At 34.8% G+C, this 18,497-nt stretch overlaps 1 protein-coding gene and 1 pseudogene across 8 annotated transcripts in view; both read left to right on the top strand.

The window, feature by feature from the left end:
* Positions 1 to 18,497, top strand: part of TCF12 (transcription factor 12) — a 392,318-nt gene that overhangs the window by 48,596 nt on the left and 325,225 nt on the right. The gene's annotated exons all lie outside the window — the stretch shown is intronic.
* LOC122444416 lies at positions 15,349 to 15,443 on the top strand (annotated as a pseudogene).

Genomic DNA, 18,497 nt, shown 5'->3' with positions numbered 1-18,497 from the left:
AGCATTGTTTATAGTAGTCAAAAAGAAAAGATAAGCCAAATGTCTGTTCACTAGTGAATATAGGTATTGTATACCATATAATGGGGAATTAATCGGCCATAAAAATGAAGTAATGATATATGCTACAACATGGCTGAACCTGGAAAACATGATAAATGAAAGAAACCAGTTATAAAAGATCACCTATGATTCCATTTCTGTGAAATGTCTAGAATAGACAACTCTGTAAAGATAGAAAATAGATTAGTAGTTACCTAGGTCATGAGGAGTGGCGGGAGTAGTTTGAGGGAGGAAGGGGACCAACTACTAATGGATTTGGTTTCTTGAGGGTCTTGTGTGGCAAAAATGTTTTAAAAATTACAGTGGTGATTTGATGGTTGCACAGCTATGAATATACTGAAAACTTGAATTGTAAACTTTAAAAGTGAATTGTGAAGTATGTGAGTTATATCTTAGTAAAGTTGTTAGGAAAGAAGTGAATTATCTATACTTAGTAACTAAGAAGTTTTTTTCCGCATCACTAAAATGTGTGTGACCTATTCCTATATACATTGCTGGTGAGAATGCAAATTGGCACAACTCTTTTGAAAGAGACTTTGGCAGTATCTAACTAAACTGCTTACCTATTTACATTTTGACCCAGCAATTCCACTTCTGGAAATCGACCCCGAAGATTTGCTTCCAGCAATACAAGAGTGCATGTGGACAAGAATATTCATTGTAGCATTATTTATAATCATAAAATAGTGAAAACAAAATGCCTATGCATAAAAGAACAAGGAAACTTCTATAATGGATACAGAGTGATTTTTAGGATTATATGGTTAAGTGCCACAAGCAAAGTACAAATTAGCATCTATATTATATTACCTTATATAAGAAAGAAGGCAGCATAGGAAATTACACTTATCTGCAAATGAAATACAGGAATGATAAGCCAGAAACTGCAGACACAGTGAATAGGAACAAGGTGGAAAAAATGAGGAATGGTAGTTGGAAGGACTGATGCTGAAGCTGAAACTCCACTACTTTGGCCACCTCATGCAAAGAGCTGACTCTGGAAAAGACCCTGGTGCTGGGAGGGGTTGGGAGCAGGAGGAGAAGGGGACGACAGAGGATGAGATGGCTGGATGGCATCACTGACTCGATGGGCATGAGTTTGAGTAAGCTCCAGGAGTTGGTGGTGGACAGGGAGGCCTGGTGTGCTGCAATTTATGGGGTCGCAAAGAGTCGGACACGACTGAGCAACTGAACTGAACTGAACTGAACTTAGTGGGATTAAGGAATGGAGGAGGTTGTGACATTACTGAGTGCACTTTTTTGTATGGTTCTGAAGTTTTGGAACTGTCAGTGTTTCACATGTTTGTAAAAAAATTTATAAAGTTAGAGGAAAAAAAGTGAAAACAAAAATGGGCTAAAACAGAAACAAATGAACTCAACTGGATTTCAAAAGAATTACGTAATTATTTGTGGTTTGGTGTGGGGGCAAACTAACAAAACTTTTGAACACAGTATTTGGACTGTATGGCCTAAAGGCTGAAGACCAAGAGACCTCTTAAAAAATACCCAGTTTATAGGCTTTCCTTTTTCATGCAGAGCTATGGGTTAGCAAATCTAAAACTACTTTCTTTGTATACTTTGTATACTTTCTCTGTATACTTTGTATACTTTCTTTGTATATAACTACTTTCTTTGTATATGTCGAGTACATGGTAAATAAATAGTTTGTGAGTAATAGAAGCCACATTTCTTATTGTTGGAGGAGGTAGTTTTAAATATGCTAAGGAAGAAGGATAGAAGGAAAGAACCTCATGGTGTTTGATTGGAGCTTGAAGTACAGATAAACTCATCTTTCTTTCTTCCATCCATCCATCCATCCATCCATCCATCCATCTGTCCATCTATAAAAATAATTACAGATGAGACAGGGTTGTGTGTGTATGAGTAAATGTATGTCTATGAATATCTGTGTATATGTATATATATTAATTTAATTCATACTCTTCTATATCAACCCTTTGTATGAATCTGTTTCCTAGATGATTTTAGTCAGTAATTTTATCATTGATTAAACTTGGTAGGTAGAATATTACAAAAAAATTCATTTAGATGCTCTCTTTGTTTTTGAAGTTTGGCATTTACAGAATGTATTTGTTAAATACATTTGCTAAAAACATTAGATTTCCAGCTGTTTAATTGTGATTTGTAGGGACCTTCTTGAAATATATTTAGTTTAACTTTGTAAATATCCCCCTAAATTTTCCTTTAAGGAAAATGTTTGCAATGTTAATAAAATGTTAGTAAAGAACCGCCCATAATAAACATCTCTAGTATGTACAAATAGGAAACAACATGTCTAGCAGTCTTCACTGATTAATAGATTAAATTCATTTCAACATTTGGATTTATATACTAGCATGTAGCAAGGTGAGATAAGAAAGCCTTCCTCAGCGATCAATGCAAAAAAAATAGAGGAAAACAATACAATGGGAAAGACTAGATATCTCTTCAAGAAAATTAGAGATACCAAGGGAACATTTCATGCAAAGATGGGCTCAATAAAGGACAGAAATAGTAGGGGCCTAACTGTATGCAGGTTGGGAAGCAACAGTGAAAACTGAACATGGAACAACAGACTGGTTCCAAATAGGAAAAGGGGTACGTCAAGGCTTGTATATTTAACTTATTTAACTTATATGCAGAGTACATTATGAGAAACGCTGGGTTGGAAGAAGCACAAGCTGGAATCAAGATTGCCGGGAGAAATATCAATAACCTCAGATATGCAGATGACACCACCTTGATGGCAGGAAGTGAAGAGGAACTAAAAAGCCTCTTGATGAAAGTGAAAGAGGAGAGTGAAAAAGTTGGCTTAAAGCTCAACATTCAGAAAACTAAGATCATGGCATCTGGTCCCATCACTTCATGGGAAATAGATGGGGAAACAGTGGAAACAGTGGCTAACTTTATTTTTGGGGGCTCCAAAATCACTACAGATGGTAATTGCAGCCATGAATTTAAAAGATGCTTACTCCTTGGAAGGAAAGTTATGACCAACCTGGATAGCATATTTAAAAGCAGAGACATTGCTTTGTCAACAAAGGTCTATCTAGTCAAGGCTGTGGTTTTTGCAGTGGTCATGTATGAATGTGAGAGTTGGACTGTGAAGAAAGCTGAGCACCAAAGAATTGATGCTTTTGAACTGTGGTGTTGGAGAAGACTCTTGAGAGTCCCTTGGACTGCAAGGAGATCCAGCCAGTCCATCCTAAAGGAGATCAGTCCTGGGTGTTCATTGGAAGGACTGATGCTGAAGCTGAAACTCCAGTACTTTGACCACCTCATGTGAAGAGTTGACTTATTGGAAAATACCCTAATGCTGGGTAGGATTGGGGTCAGGAGGAGAAGGGGACGACAGAGAATGAGATGGCTGGATGGCATCACCGATTTGATGGACATGGGTTTGCGTAGACTCCGGTAGTTGGTGATGGACAGAGAGGCCTGGCGTGCTGCGATTCATGGGGTCGCAAAGAGTCGGACATGACTGAGTGACTGAACTGGAAGGAGAAGATATTAAGAAGAGGTGGCAAGAATACATAAGAGAACTATATAAAAAAGATCTTCACAACCCAGATAATCACGATGGGGTGATCACTCACACTCACCTAGAGCCAGACATCCTGGAATGTGAAGTGGGCCTTCGGAAGCATCACTATGAACAAAGCTAGTGGTGGTGATGGAATTCCAGTTGAGCTATTTCAGATCCTGAAAGATCATGCTGTGAAAGTGCTGCACTCAATATGCCAGCAAATTTGGAAAACTCAGCAGTGGCCACAGGACTGGAAAAGGTCAGTTTTCATTCCAGTCCCAAAGAAAGGCAATGCCAAAGAATGCTCAAACTACCACACAGTTGCACTCATCTCACACGGCAGCAAAGTAATGCTCAAAATTCTCCAAGCCAGGCTTCAGCAATACGTGAACCATGAATTTCCAGAGGTTCAAGCTGGTTTTAGAAAAGGCAGAGGAACCAGAGATCAAATTGCCAACATCTGTTGGATCATCAAAAAAGCAAGAGAGTTCCAGAAAAACATCTATTTCTGCTTTATTGACTATGCCAAAGCCTTTGACTGTGTGGATCACAACAAACTGTGGAAAATTCTGAAGGAGATGGGAATACCAGACCACCTGACCTGCCTCTGGAGAAACCTATATGCAGGTCAGGAAGCAAGAGTTAGAACTGGACATGAAACAACAGACTGGTTCCAAATAGGAAAAGGAGTACGTCAAGGCTGTATATTGTCACCCTGCTTATTTAACTTATATGCAGAGTACATCATGAGAAACGCTGGGCTGGAAAAAGCACAAGCTGGAATCAAGATTGCCGGGAGAAATATCAATAACCTCAGATATGCAGATGACACCACCCTGATGGCAGGAAGTGAAGAGGAACTAAAAAGCCTCTTGATGAAAGTGAAAGAGGAGAGTGAGAAAGTTGGCTTAAAGCTCAACATTCAGAAAACTAAGATCATGACATCTGATCCCATCACCTCATGGGAAATAGATTAGGAGACAGTGGAAGCAGTGTCAGACTTTATTTTTCTGAGCTCCAAAATCACTGCAGATGGTGATTGCAGCCGTGAAATTAAAAGACGCTTATTACTCCTTGGAAGGAAAGTTATGACCAATCTAGATAGCATATTAAAAAGCAGAGACATTACTTTGTCAACAAAGGTCCATCTAGTCAAGGCTATAGTGTTTCCAGTGGTCATGTATGAATGTGAGAGTTGGACTATAAATAAAGCTGAGCACCAAAGAATTGATGCTTTTGAACTGTGGTGTTGGAGAAGACTCTTGAGAGTCCCTTGGACTGCAAGGAGAGCCAACCAGTCCATCCTAAAGGAGATCAGTCCTGGGTATTCATTGGAAGGACTGATGCTGAAGCTGAAACTCCAATACTTTGGCCACCTGATGTGAAGAGCTGACTCATTTGAAAAGACCCTGATGCTGGGAGAGATTGGGAGCAGGAGGAGAAGGGAACGACAGAGGATGAGATGGTTGGGTGGCATCACCGACTCGATGGACATGGGTTTGGGTGGCCTCCGGGAGTTGGTGATGGACAGGGAGTCCTGGCGTGCTGTGGTTCATGGGGTTGCAACAAGTCAGACGCGACTGAACTGAACTGAACTAACATGTAGCTCATGGCATGATCCTATAATAGTTAGGATATGGTAATACTAATATATTAGTAATCAACATGTTTTTATCTATGGTTGACAAAATGTAGGCTAAAGAATTAAAACTGTATTGGAGTCATTGGATTTGCTACTGAACACCACATTTAAAGTATATAATTACCATTGTGTAATTATTAAATATAATCAGAAGCTTATACTTTGTTTATAACCATACTCCTATACTTTAAGGAAGAAAATATGTGTGAGTCTTAGGTACCTTAATGATTATTCATTATGTAATAATTGAATTTTCTTTTGTTGATTTCAAATTATTAGAATCTCATCCTGAAAAAATCAAATTACATAATAAAGTATATCTTGCTCTATAGCTGGTGTGAATATATTAAAAAAGAAATTATTGTAAAACCCCAAACTAATTTTTTGTTTACTACCATATAATTTGAGGCAGTTCTAGGCATTTATGGCAGACAACTGACACATAACTAATTACAAGTAGCAATTTTGATAAAAATTTAGAATTAGGTTTTTTAAAAATAATTCTCTTTGCATCTAAATTGTAGCCTGTACATATTGTTTCTCGCTAAAAATAGTCAGAGATACTTGGAAAAAATGGCTGGTTTTGTACTTGAAGCAGGAAATGCACAAAATAAACCTGGAACATCTTGTTATACCAGGTAATAAGGAAGGTTAAAGACTACTGGAATCTTTTCAAAAAGACTTCCATGGGCTGAAAATGGAACAGTTTGAGCTTTAATAATTTCTACAGTGGTTTGAGACACAACATATATGTTTAAATACAGGATTCATAATGACTCTTTAAAAAATAACTAGTCATACTGTTGAGGATACTGTTGAACCAGTCTGAAAGAATTACTTATCCTGTCTCTCCTTTGAGAACTGTACCCTTGGGCAACTACATCGATGATGAGGGGGAAATTTATTTTTACAGAACTATTCTAGCTGAGAAATGGGAAAGGAATTATAAAATTAGAATATCATCACTTTGTAAACCTTGGTAAGTTAATGAATTTAAGCATTGAATATCATGGATTTTAACACTACCAGAGAAAAGCGGCCAGAACATTTGCCTCATGATGTAAAACAAAATACTACCCATGAAAAACTCTTGCCGCTGCCAGAAAGAAGAATTGAACTTCAATCTGATCAAGCATCTAAATTCAACTACTAATTTATGGAAAATACAGAAGAAGAAAATGTTAAATACTAATAGCAATTCTTTGCTGGATATAGTCAGAAAAATCCAGCCCGTAGAAAGCTACAAAATAACCAAAAATTTTTTTCCTCTCCTCCCAAATCTCAAAGAACAAACAGGAGGGGACACATTTAAAAATTAAAGTTAAATAAAATTAAAAACTCAGATCCTCAGTTTTCTTTAGCCATATTTCAGGTGCTTAACCAGCCATATGTGACTTATGGCTACCATATCAGACACGGCAGGGATGGAAAATTTCCATCTTTGTGGAAAGTTCTGTTGGATAGTTGTATTAATTTCCTAGGGCTTCCAAATAATTTACCACAATCTGGGTGGCTAAAATTACAGAAATTTATTCCCTGACAGTTCTGGAGGCCTGAAGTTCAAAATTAAGGTGTTAGTATGGCTGTACGCCCTCTGAAGATTCTAGGGGCTTATCCTTCTTTGCCTCTTCCAGCTTCTGATGGCATTCTGATGTTTTTGGTTTGTGGCAGCATATTTACCCTTACTCTTTTAAGGATACCAGTCATTGGATTTAGAGCCTACTCTTAAATCGAGGATGTTCTTGAGATCCTTAATTACTTCTTCAAAGACCCTATTTCCAAATAAAGAATACTGGGTTTTAGGATTTGAACATAATTTTTTTAAGAGACAGAATTTTAACCTACTACAACAGGGCTGCTAAGCATTAAAAGGGACTTGAGACATATCGAACAATTGGAGTGTTTGGACTCTTTGGATTCTGATACAAGGAAACGTTATAAAATTAAGAATTATGAAATGAGGGAATTCCCTGGCAGTCCAGAAGTTAGGATACCATTTTTCCACTGCTGGAGTCATAGGTTCAATCCCTGGTCTGGGAACTAAGATCCTGCATGCTATGTGGTGTGGCAAAGGGGGGAAAATGTCACTTCAAAAAACTGTATAAAAATTATGAAATGATCATGCATTTGGATAATGAATATCTATATTAAATTTTGTTAGCTCTTTTATGGGTAGTAATAGTGTTTAATCCTTTTTAAAGAAAGAACTTTTATTGTTTAGAAGTAGAGCAATATTTACAGTTGAGATGAAATGATATATTGGAAATTTTTCAAAATAATGCAGGAATGAGGAAATGAATAGGTTATGGATCAGGGGCTGCAAGCTACAACCCAGGTAGCTTACAGCCTGTTTTTGTAAATAAGGTTCTATTGGAACAAAGCTATGCCGATTCAAGTACATATGGCCTATGGCTGCTTTTGTGCTATGAAGGCAGAACTGAGTAATTTGAAAAGAGACCCGTGGGCCTTGGAAAACTGAAAACATGTACTGCGTGACATTTTACTTAAAAGTTTGGGGACTCCTTCCTGGTATAGTTCAAAAGAGGTAGACAATGAATTGATAATAGTAAAAGCTGTCTCTTTTTTTGTATATGTTTGAAATGTCCCATAATATGTTAAATTTTCTGAAAAATAATAGTTGCGTGTTTCTCTGATTTGAGAGCAAAAAAGAGCTATGTCTTAAAAAAAGAGAAACAAAGGAAAGTATGTAAATATTTTATTCTAGAAAAAGTTCTATTTGTGATATTTTATCTCTGAGGTATGAAATGACTGGTAAAAAGATAACATTTGTTAAATCTGACTGTTGGAAACATGAGTCTTACATTATTTTGTATTTATCTATATGCTGAAATATTTTTAATTAAAAAAAGCCAAACTCACATGTTATAAATGTAAGTTAAAATGTGTAAGGGCAAACTAAACATTTGAGAAAGAATTTATAATATATAACAGCAGTTTGAGAGCCTTAAATATATACACATCCTTTATAAATTTCCAAGAAGAAAAAAAAAAATCTCCCTGTTAGAAAAATTAGAAAAGGACACATACAGTATTTGCCAATAAAGGCAGTTGGGCAACTTGCATATGGGAAAAAAGAGAGAGACCATAAGGAGAAAAGTTAATTAAAAAATAGACACCATTAAGATTTTAAAAATATATATGTAAATATAAAATCTCTCACCACTATATATGGAGAGGGCAGAGAACTATGTATGTATATGGAGAAAGTTAAATTTGTAGCTTTGCTGTTTTTTGTGTATATTTTGGCCAATCAGATTGTTTTGAAAGTAATATTTTAGGGTAAGCTGAAGTTTCTAAAATTTAACAAGTGAAGAAAGGATATATAATCTATTTTTCATTATTAAGTTTGTTGGTCAACAGAAATTTCTGTTCATGTTTAACATCTTGTGTATACTGATTGTTGAAATACTTCTCTAGAGGTTCTTAAACTTTAGCACATATCATAGTCTCCTAGAGGGCTTGTTCTATAACATGACTCTTGACCTCATCCCCAGAGGTTTTTATTCACTGGGTTAGGGATGGGGCAAAGGATTTCTATTTTTAAAAAGTTCCCCTGTGAGCTGATGCTGCTGATTTTGAGGGACCACACTTTAATAATTGCTGCCTTACAGTGACGAGAAAAGAGAAGGTAAGGAAAAAAAGATATTTGTATATAGCAACTATATACAGAGGATTGTATTCAGTATCTTATAATATTGTCTTTGATGCACAAGGTGTTATGATCAGTTGAATGAACATACAGTATATGAAAAACATTCCTTTTTTTTTTTTAAGAGAATCATTTGGAGCCTTAAGCTTTGTATGTGTAACTTGTATAGCTTTGGTATGTAGGTGATGGTTTCATTGATTTAGGCCTAACTTTTTTGAACAATACTGAGCTTTTAAAATTTTTTTGAAGTATAGTTGATTTATTAATACAATGTTGTGTTAATTTCTGCTGTGCAGCAAAGTGATTCAGATGTATATATATGTATACATATACACACATTATTTTTTTAACATTTTTTTTTTTTTTTTTTAAGCTGTAGGGTGTGTGGGCTTCAGTAGTTGTGGCACACCCGCGCATTTGCCCTGCAGCATGTGGGATCTTCCCAGACCAGGGATCGAACCAGAATCCCCTGCATTGTAAGGCGGATTCTTAACCACTGGACCACAGGGGAAGTCCCCACACATTATTTTTTAAAATATTCTTCTCCATTATGGTTTATCATAGAATATTGAATATAGTCCTCTGTGCTATACAGTAGGATCTTGTTTATCCGTTCTATATATAATAGCTTACATCTGCTAACCCCAACCTCCCACTTCATCCCTCCCCCAACCCTGTCCCCCTTGACAGCCACAAGTCTGCAAAACTGAGCTTTTTGTAGATTATTGAGTTGACGTGTTATTTAGGTGAATGAGAATGACTTCAGAGTGGAAATAGTGAGAAGAACAAGTGATATAAAGAAAAAGTATGATTCTACTAATGTAAAATTAAGCAGGCAAAGCAAAACACTACATTTTTAGGGAAATATATTTGGTAAAGTTATTTTAAAAAGCAAGGGAATAATAAAGCTAATTTCAATATTGTAGTTACCTCCCAAGGGAAGAGTATTTATACTCCATTATTTACATTTATTACTTTATTTATATGGTGTAAATACATTAAAAAAATAATATTCAGTAAGAGTAATTAAATCCTAAAGTAAAATGCTCTATTTCCTTCAAATAGGAAAAAAATAGGAAAAAAAAATCTTGAGAAGAGTTAAGACTCCCTTAGACTCTTAGTTGGGCCTGCCAGATACCCTAGGCTGACACTGTATGTTAGAACTTCTGCAGTGATGAAAATTTTAAAAATCTTTGTTAAATGTGCCTAATAAGTGCTTGGAATGTGGTTAGTGCAGTTGAGGCAGTGCTTTAAAATTTAATTATTTGAAATTTATATTTAAATAGGCACATGTGACTGATTTCTACCATACTATTACAACAGACAGTTTAGAACATGGTTTAGCCCTTGATTTAATAATCTGTTAATAATTCTCCTATTGAATATTCAGTGTTTGGTTTGCTGACATTTTGCTTCGGTCACTGAAATTTGTATATTGTGTGCTTTGACTCATGCTTCTTATGTTGATTGGTAGCAGTTTGATTTATTTCTCTTGTACCTTATATTCCAAAAATTGAGTCTTCAGGATCAGTAGCTCTTGGACTAAAGTTTATTGAAAACATAGTATTTTATTAATTATAATGTGTTTTGAAATTTTCGTAGGTTGTTATTTTTAATGTTAGAATTTTATGACTTGATATTCTGTTGATTTCTACTTAAAATATTAATCCATTGACTTTTCTGAGCCCCAAACAAAATTCTTTTTATTTTGTAACTTGAGTCATTCAGCAGATATTACTTATTATGAACCATGCATTCTTGAGAATTGGGGAATGATAGAGGAAATAAATTCTGACTTATGATGTGAGCATATTTGGTAGTATTTTTAGAAAGAAAGCACAGTGTGCTTGAGAGAAACACTGGATGGTCATATAGCGGAGGAATGAGAATAAGATAGTATATGACCGGGAAGAGACCAAACAAAAATGTTTATATATTTTTATTTCATTATTTTGTGACTTGATGGTAATGGAGATTGTACATCAAAATTCTTAAGAGTTCCTGTTACTGTGTAAATGAGATTTTTTAATTCACCAAAGGACTAGTAATATAGAAAGAACTTATAACCAAATATCTGACAACTCAATTTTTTTAAAAAATAAGGCAAAATTATCTAAAAATACACTATACAAAGAAGATACATGAATGGCTAACAGTACTTGTAAACATGTTCAGTGTCATTAACATTGATATCAGAGAAATGCAAATAAAAACCACAATGAATCACTCTATAATCAATTAGAATGACTAAATTAAAACACCAAGAATAAATCATAATACCAAATATGGCTGTGTCTGTGGAGCAACTGCAATTCTCATGTCAAATGGAAATGAAAAATATTCTAGACACTTTAGGAAAGCAGCTTGACACTTTCTTACAAATTTAGCATACACTTACCATATAACCCAACATTCCCACTCCCTGGAATCATCCAAGAGATATAAAACATGTATATACATTATTTTTTTTTTTTTTTTGAGAATCATCATAGATGATTCCAATACCATCATAATAATACCAAATGGGAAATGACCCAAATATTTATCAACTGGTGAACAGATTTAAAAAATAATACCACAATACAGATAACTCACATCTACATAAAAGAAAAGTACTCAGCAGTCAAAAGAAACAAAATATTGATAAGCATGTACATGATTATATCTCGAAAGCGTTAAGCCAGTTGAAGTAAAACACTACATACTGATTCTTTCTGTATGAAACTTCTCTGTCCTAATGATGGTTATTGGTTTTACCTATTTAATATTACAGTTTAGTCCTCATGTTCCAGCTTTGTTCTTCATCCTTGGCTGAAAGCTTATTATGGTAATAGGTGTTATTCAGATATCTGAAACCTGTCATGAAGTGCTTAGAAGTGAATCTGTTTTCTCTGTCCGTTTGAAGCCGATAGCATCCTTGATCAGATTCCCCAGATGGATGTCTGCTTTTTGCTCTTATTCCTTTTACAGACCAGCTTCCTTTACTTATCACTTTGCCCAAATTCACAAGATCTGTAACTTAAGCACTGCCTTTATGTCTGACTTTTGGGTCCAGTTCACAAGAGAGAACATTTGATTATTAATAAGCCAATGGATTGACTAGTCTCAGATTAATCACCCCTGTCTCGTCTAGTTGGGATTAGGGAATGTGATCGTTGACTGGTATGCCTGCCTGCACTGCACATTTAACTGAGTAGAATTTGTGATGTGACATTACACAAGTAATTAAATGAATTCTCCATATGTTAGGTTTCTTTGATTACCTTTATGTATGTTCATTAACATATTTTTTAAACACTTATAAAAATATACAGTGACAGGTGATGGTACTACAAAGATGACTAGAGGCAGGTATAATCCTTGCCCCCAAGGAGTTATAGTCCTAGTGGAACTAAGGGAATGGGAGTGACACATAAACAATAAAAATGATGTAATACAGTGATAATAAGTAGGTAACTGATACAAGTAGACTACTTGATAGTCATATCAAGTAAGGATGTAGAGTTGGATTTCTGTCCCTGCAATAAACAGTATGACCTTGAGTAAGTTTCTTAAAATATCAAAGTACCAGTCTTTAAAAAGAGAGTGACGCACAATTTCATGGTGTCACCCCAGAATAATGTACATGAAGGTGTGAAGTGTAACAAAAATGTTATAATTGTTTTATTGAACTATTTCATTGCTTTCAGTTTTAGTGTAATCTAGTAATTTTTGAAAGACTAATCTTTTTTTTTTCTACTGCTGTAACCTTAGAGGATATGTCACCTTTTTGAGACTTGACTTTTGCTTTCTTTTTCATGTGGAAGTAAATTTTGTTGTGAATTTTAATGTATTGCCCTTTCCATATTACTTGCTGATTTCTTAGTTCTTCTGATAGGTACTTTGCTATTTTGTCAGGCTCTTTGCTTGTACTTTTTTTTGCTTTTCTGTATTTTTACTTTTCTCTTTGAATTTAACATTATTTTTGATACAAATATTTGAAGCTCTACTTTTATACATAAGTATTCTTTGTGTATAGTATTTCTACTAAGTTGCTTTATTTTTAAAATCAATATTGTTGCTCTTGTTTTGTATTAGCTCAGGTTTATATTGATGTATCATTATTAATTGATTAATCAGAAGTAAAGGCATCTGTCACTTGCGAATCTGTGTATTTTTCCTCCCAACTCAACTACAGGTTTTATATTTTAGAAATAAGATATTTTTATGCTTTCAAGTTACATTGCTTTCTGTAGTTTATTCTGTTGGGAAATATGGAAACGATTATTTTGGTTTTCATTTGAGGCAGATACATGCTACTGATTGGAAGTCGTGTGTGTGCGTGCGTGCTAAGTCATTTCAGTCATGTCGGCTTCTTTTTGACCCTGTTGATTGGAGCCCACCAGGCTTCTCTGTCCTTGGGATTCTCCAGGCAAGAATACTGGAGTGGGTTGCCATTCCCTTTTCCAGGGGATCTTCTGACCCAGGAATTGAACCTACATCTCTTACATCTCCTGCATTGGCAGACATTTGCCACTAGCGCCACCTGGGAACCCTTGATTGTAGGTCTTGTATTATTAAAAAAAGTGGTCCCTTACATTGGATGGTTACTGTATTGGATAATTGGCATTTTACATTGACAGCTATCAGCAAAATTAGCTCTTCAAAAAGGTGACTGATAAATATATGTTATTTATTTACTACATGTGTCTTGTGTAATGAATGATACAGTATAGTTATGGGGTCTAGAATTTAAACAGTGGCACTCAGTGATATGAAAAAAGCATATAAATTTTTCTTTTGCAGTACTGAAAATGTCATTTGTAAAGTAATTATACACACATGTACATACAGAAAGTGAAAAAATATAAATAAGCAAAAATAAGAAAATTAAAAATACCATGTTCCTATCACCTAGAGATGACATAGTTAATACTTTAGTGTTCTAGATATTTTTCTGTGTGTGTGTATGTATACTTGTATTTCTTTACTGGTAATATATTATTTTGTACATGTTATTTTAACATATGCTTTTTTATGTTAATTTCTGCTTTTCCGTATCAGCAAATTTTTATCTTACCTATCCATGCTCACATTTTTTCAGTTTATTCTAAACTGTTATTTGCAGTTGATCTGTTCAAGACAGGTCCAATCCAGAATAACTATTCAAGTCTTTTAAATCTAGCACAGCACTGCCCCCTGCCACCACACACACACCTTTTTCTTGGCACTGACTTTTTGATTAGCCATTACCTTTTGTTGTGCATGTCTCTTTTGTTGGGGGCGGGTGGGCAAGTGAGGTGGCATGTTTAGTTGTGTCCTGTTGGTGTTGTTTAGATTATTCCTCTGTATCTTTTTTTTTTTTCAGCTCTCTATATCTTGTATTTTAAGTAAGCTAATAATTTTAAATTTAGCTACAATATAAACTCTTCTCAATAATCTTTTAACCAGATCAGTATGGTAACTACAAATATTGAATGACTTTTGTCCTCATCTTCCTTTTTGTTCAAAGACTAGAAGAGTTTTCATGAATTACCTATGTACACATTTCTTTAATTATGGTATGTTAATAAAAAAGAAATCTAGATTCACTTAGGTCCACAAATATTATTATCTGTGTGCTAGTCTGTCCAACTCCTTGTGACTCTATGGACTGGAGCTCTTCAGGCTCCTCTGTCCATGGGATTCTCCAGGCAAGATTACAGGAGTGGGTTGCCAAGCCTTTCTCCAGGGGATCTTCCCGACCCAGGGATCGAACCCGTCTCTTAGATCTCTTGCATTGGCAGGTGGATTCTTTACCACGAGCGCCACCTGGGAAGCCATTATTATCTGTAGCCTGTGATAATCTACTTGAGTATAAATTCAAGTTATCTCTAGGGTTTTCTTTAAAAATACTTAATAAAACATGTAAAATAATGTTTTCTTTAAAAAGGAAAATGTGAAGCAGGTGCATTGCTGAACCATTTGCATACCTTTCCTTGTATTGATAGGAACATTATTGATCAAATTAGAAAGTCTTAATTACAAGGTCAGTTCTTAAAATTTAGATCACTACATGTTTCAATTTTGGGAAACGCATATTGTGGAGTACAAAATGTTTTAATGATTACTTAAGAAAGTGGATTCCTGAGAGATTTGACATTTCCGTATATTACTTACTTGAATTTCACTGCTTCTTACTTTGTATTAATAATTAGGAAAGTGCTAATAGATTGTATTATACCAAATCTTAAAATCCGTAGGCTACTGAAACATGGAAATATTAATAGATGTATCTAAAAACATAAAACAGGAAGTATGAACCTTAAAACATATTTCTGAAAATCTCATTGGTGATTTTACAGTTGTGAATTTTGATTTTTGAAAATATAGGTGTAGGGATTCAAACTGCAAACGAAGATGAGTCCTAACATTTTTATATCTATTAACCCAGGAGAGTAAAATAAACTTTAAACAGAAATGATTTATAGTGCTTGCTTCGGCAGCAAGTTGGAACGATACAGAGAAGATTAGCATGGCCACTATGCAAGGATGACACACAAATTTGTGAAGTGTTTCATATTTTGGGGGGTTTAACAGAAAACAACAACATTCTGTAAAGAAATTATCCTTCAGTTTAAAAAATGCATTAGAAATTTATGAAGATTTTACATATTTCAAATTAGATGAGCATTATGCAGTGAATTTCTGTTTATTAACCCTAATTACTGAAAACATTGTACCCCTTCCCAAAAAGTTTCAGTGGAGTGGTTTTATTAATTCTTCTTTTATCCAAATTGAGTAGTTTATGTCTTCTTTCTTCATGTGCTTACTACTTTTCTGATTTTATCACTTAAGACTAATGGATGCCTGCTCATTTCTCATTATGGACCAGAGACAGGTGTGGATGTGTGAGCAAGGGAAAAGCTTTGGAAAATCTTCCCTTATTCAGTGATTATGTCTGATCCTTTGCTGTGCTCTTTTTTTTCTTTCTTTTTTTTTTTTTTTTTTCTTTGCTGTGCTCTTTAAAACCTAAGGCATGAGCAAGGCTGAGCTCTCTGACTTGGATCAGGGTATCCTTTCCTAATTTAAATTCTCTTCCACATCAGACATAGGAGTCCTGTTTCTAATACCTAGTTTTAATTTTCTTTCCTGTGCTTTAATTACAAAAGCCTCTACACCTGCTTGGTCATACTTCTTGTCATATATGTATATATACATATGTACAAGACACATACATATATATAAACAATCTTTAGATACCTCATTTTCTAAATATACCTCACTTGAATAGTTGAGTTTGAATCTCTTAGTTGAGGCAAATGCAATCAGAAGTGAATCTGCATGTATACAGTTAATTAGTGGCCCATTAGCTGGTAAGGAGAGTTTATGGTTTGGAAAGAATGTGTATAAGTTTACATGTAACACAGTAATATATCAGTATATAGAAGGTGACCTTGATTTATCAGGTTACAAAAGTAGCATTACAGAGACAAAAGGAAAATTTCTCCAATCCAATTTAATCTTAAGCAGTTACTTTTTGTTTGTTTTAAATGATCTTTTAGCTGTTTTCTTAAGAAACGTAGATTTTCCTTCATAACCATTATTTAGTTGAAAAATCAGTTATATTGCTCAGTATTGGGCCAAATCACCGTCATCTACTCTGGTTATTGACCCCTAAGATCCTTAGAATATGCTATCATTTTAGAAAGTAGAGGGTAAGAAGGGCATCTCTCCTGATAACTGAGGTTGCTTCGTCTACCAAGAATTCATGCTGTTTCCTAGCCCTTCCACCCAAGTTCAGTTCAGGAAGTAATTGTTGAGCATCGTTCATTTGTATTTGAGCACTTTTGATGGTTTGGGTTGGCCTCAAGTTAGAGTACTGACTGTTGTGGAGGAGGTTAGCCTTATCACAGGGCATGATGAGCAATGATAAGAATGACTGTGGAGTGTTGGAGGGAAGGAGGGAAGGTCTAAGTCACCCCCAGGTGGGCAGAACTCAGAATGCTTGAACTTCAGTTAATATTTTGAAACATACCTCTTTTAAACCCCCAAATGTTAACTTGAAAACTGTTGGCTTAGAAGACACTTCTTTCAAGAGAAAATACAGATATCATTAAAAAAAAAACAACAAAAAAACCCCAACTCATTTATGGCCATTAGCAAATTGTTTCCCATGATAGACACAAGCAAGAATCTATGATCATTGACTTCCAGATCTATTTCTTTTGTTTCACTGTCCATTATCCTGGGTTGCTTCAAGGTTCATTCCCACTCTTTAAAATCTCAGTGTGTTGATTTAAAAAACCAGAAGAAAGAAAAAGACAGGGGTCAGATTTAAGGGAATGTGGGACTAGAGGGGCTAGTGGGAAGGAAAGCTGGAAAAGCCAGGCCGGGAGTATTAATCCAATGTTTACACAGTAAGGAGAGTGATATCTTTATATGATTAGTAAATTTTCTATGATGGAGATTTCTGAAAAGAAAGTTCTGAAATTATTTGTAAAGCAGCAGCATACATAAAGTATTAAACTTTTCAAGAAGACAGTTTTGAAGAACAGCATAGTTTTGGTTTAAGTGTTGACATGCTTATTTAGAAAAGAATTAGTCTTGCTACAGATCATATTAAATGGTTTAAAATAGCTGATGAGTAGAACAGCTGTTGGTTGCAACTCATGATTCCATGATGAAGTATAGAACTCGTGGTCCAATTTTCAGTATCAAGCTGTTTTCTCTGTCTTTGATTCTAGCCACCATTGAAGTCAAACACACTGGGGCTTGTTGAAGTCTCAGAAGTAATAATGTAGAGGGATCAGAGGATTATTATTTTAGTAAAAATAAAAGATGCTTCATGCATTTAAAGTCAGGTATTATACATGCTACAATATAGGTCTGAAAGAAAATCAAAGCTTCTAGTGTTCATGAGATGGCAACTCAAAGAAAAACAGACTTTATGGCTTTTGAGATAGTTATACAACAGTCTGGCTTACTGGAAAATGAAAAGGGAAAAGAAAAGCTAGCTGAATAGTCCCAGGTCAGTTTTATTTACTTGTAAGATACTCCTTTCACATATAGATCATGGTGTAAGTCGAGTGGAAATATACTGGTGGGGACACTACTTGTAGCTGTATTTTCAGAACCTCATGGTTATGCTATTATGTGAATTATATAATCTTTCTTTGAGGGTACTTTCTCTTTACCCAGGTAATAATGGGCCCTCATTTCTATAAGAGTTTTCAAACGATAACAAAACAACAAAGACAAAGGAAATCAGACTTCAAGTTCAGCCAGCCATAGACGGGGTTATGGTGTAAATAATCAGTTGAAATAAACTGTCCTCAAAAACAAAAGCTCGATTTTTTTTTTTTTTTTAAAGAATGACTTTGGTTGTAATGCTCAGTAAAATGAAAGGATTACTATGAAATTCTTGCAATACACACCAAGATTACAAGCCTAGATAATCATTAGAAATACTTTGTAATGTTTGTAATATTTTATTATTTGCGTTCTCTTTTAATCCTGTCTTGTAATATTTAAAAATTGGTATTAAGAATTAATGAGAATTGCTTTTTCAATTAAAATCACTTTATAGGCAGCTTCCAGGAATATTTTTATTTCTGAAAGCAAGGTATATATAATCAAAG

Source organism: Cervus canadensis, chromosome 6, assembly GCF_019320065.1.
Source record: "Cervus canadensis isolate Bull #8, Minnesota chromosome 6, ASM1932006v1, whole genome shotgun sequence".
Taxonomy (NCBI): domain Eukaryota; kingdom Metazoa; phylum Chordata; class Mammalia; order Artiodactyla; family Cervidae; genus Cervus; species Cervus canadensis.
Note: the sequence above shows the minus strand (reverse complement) of the source record. Positions and strands in the feature narration are given on the sequence as shown.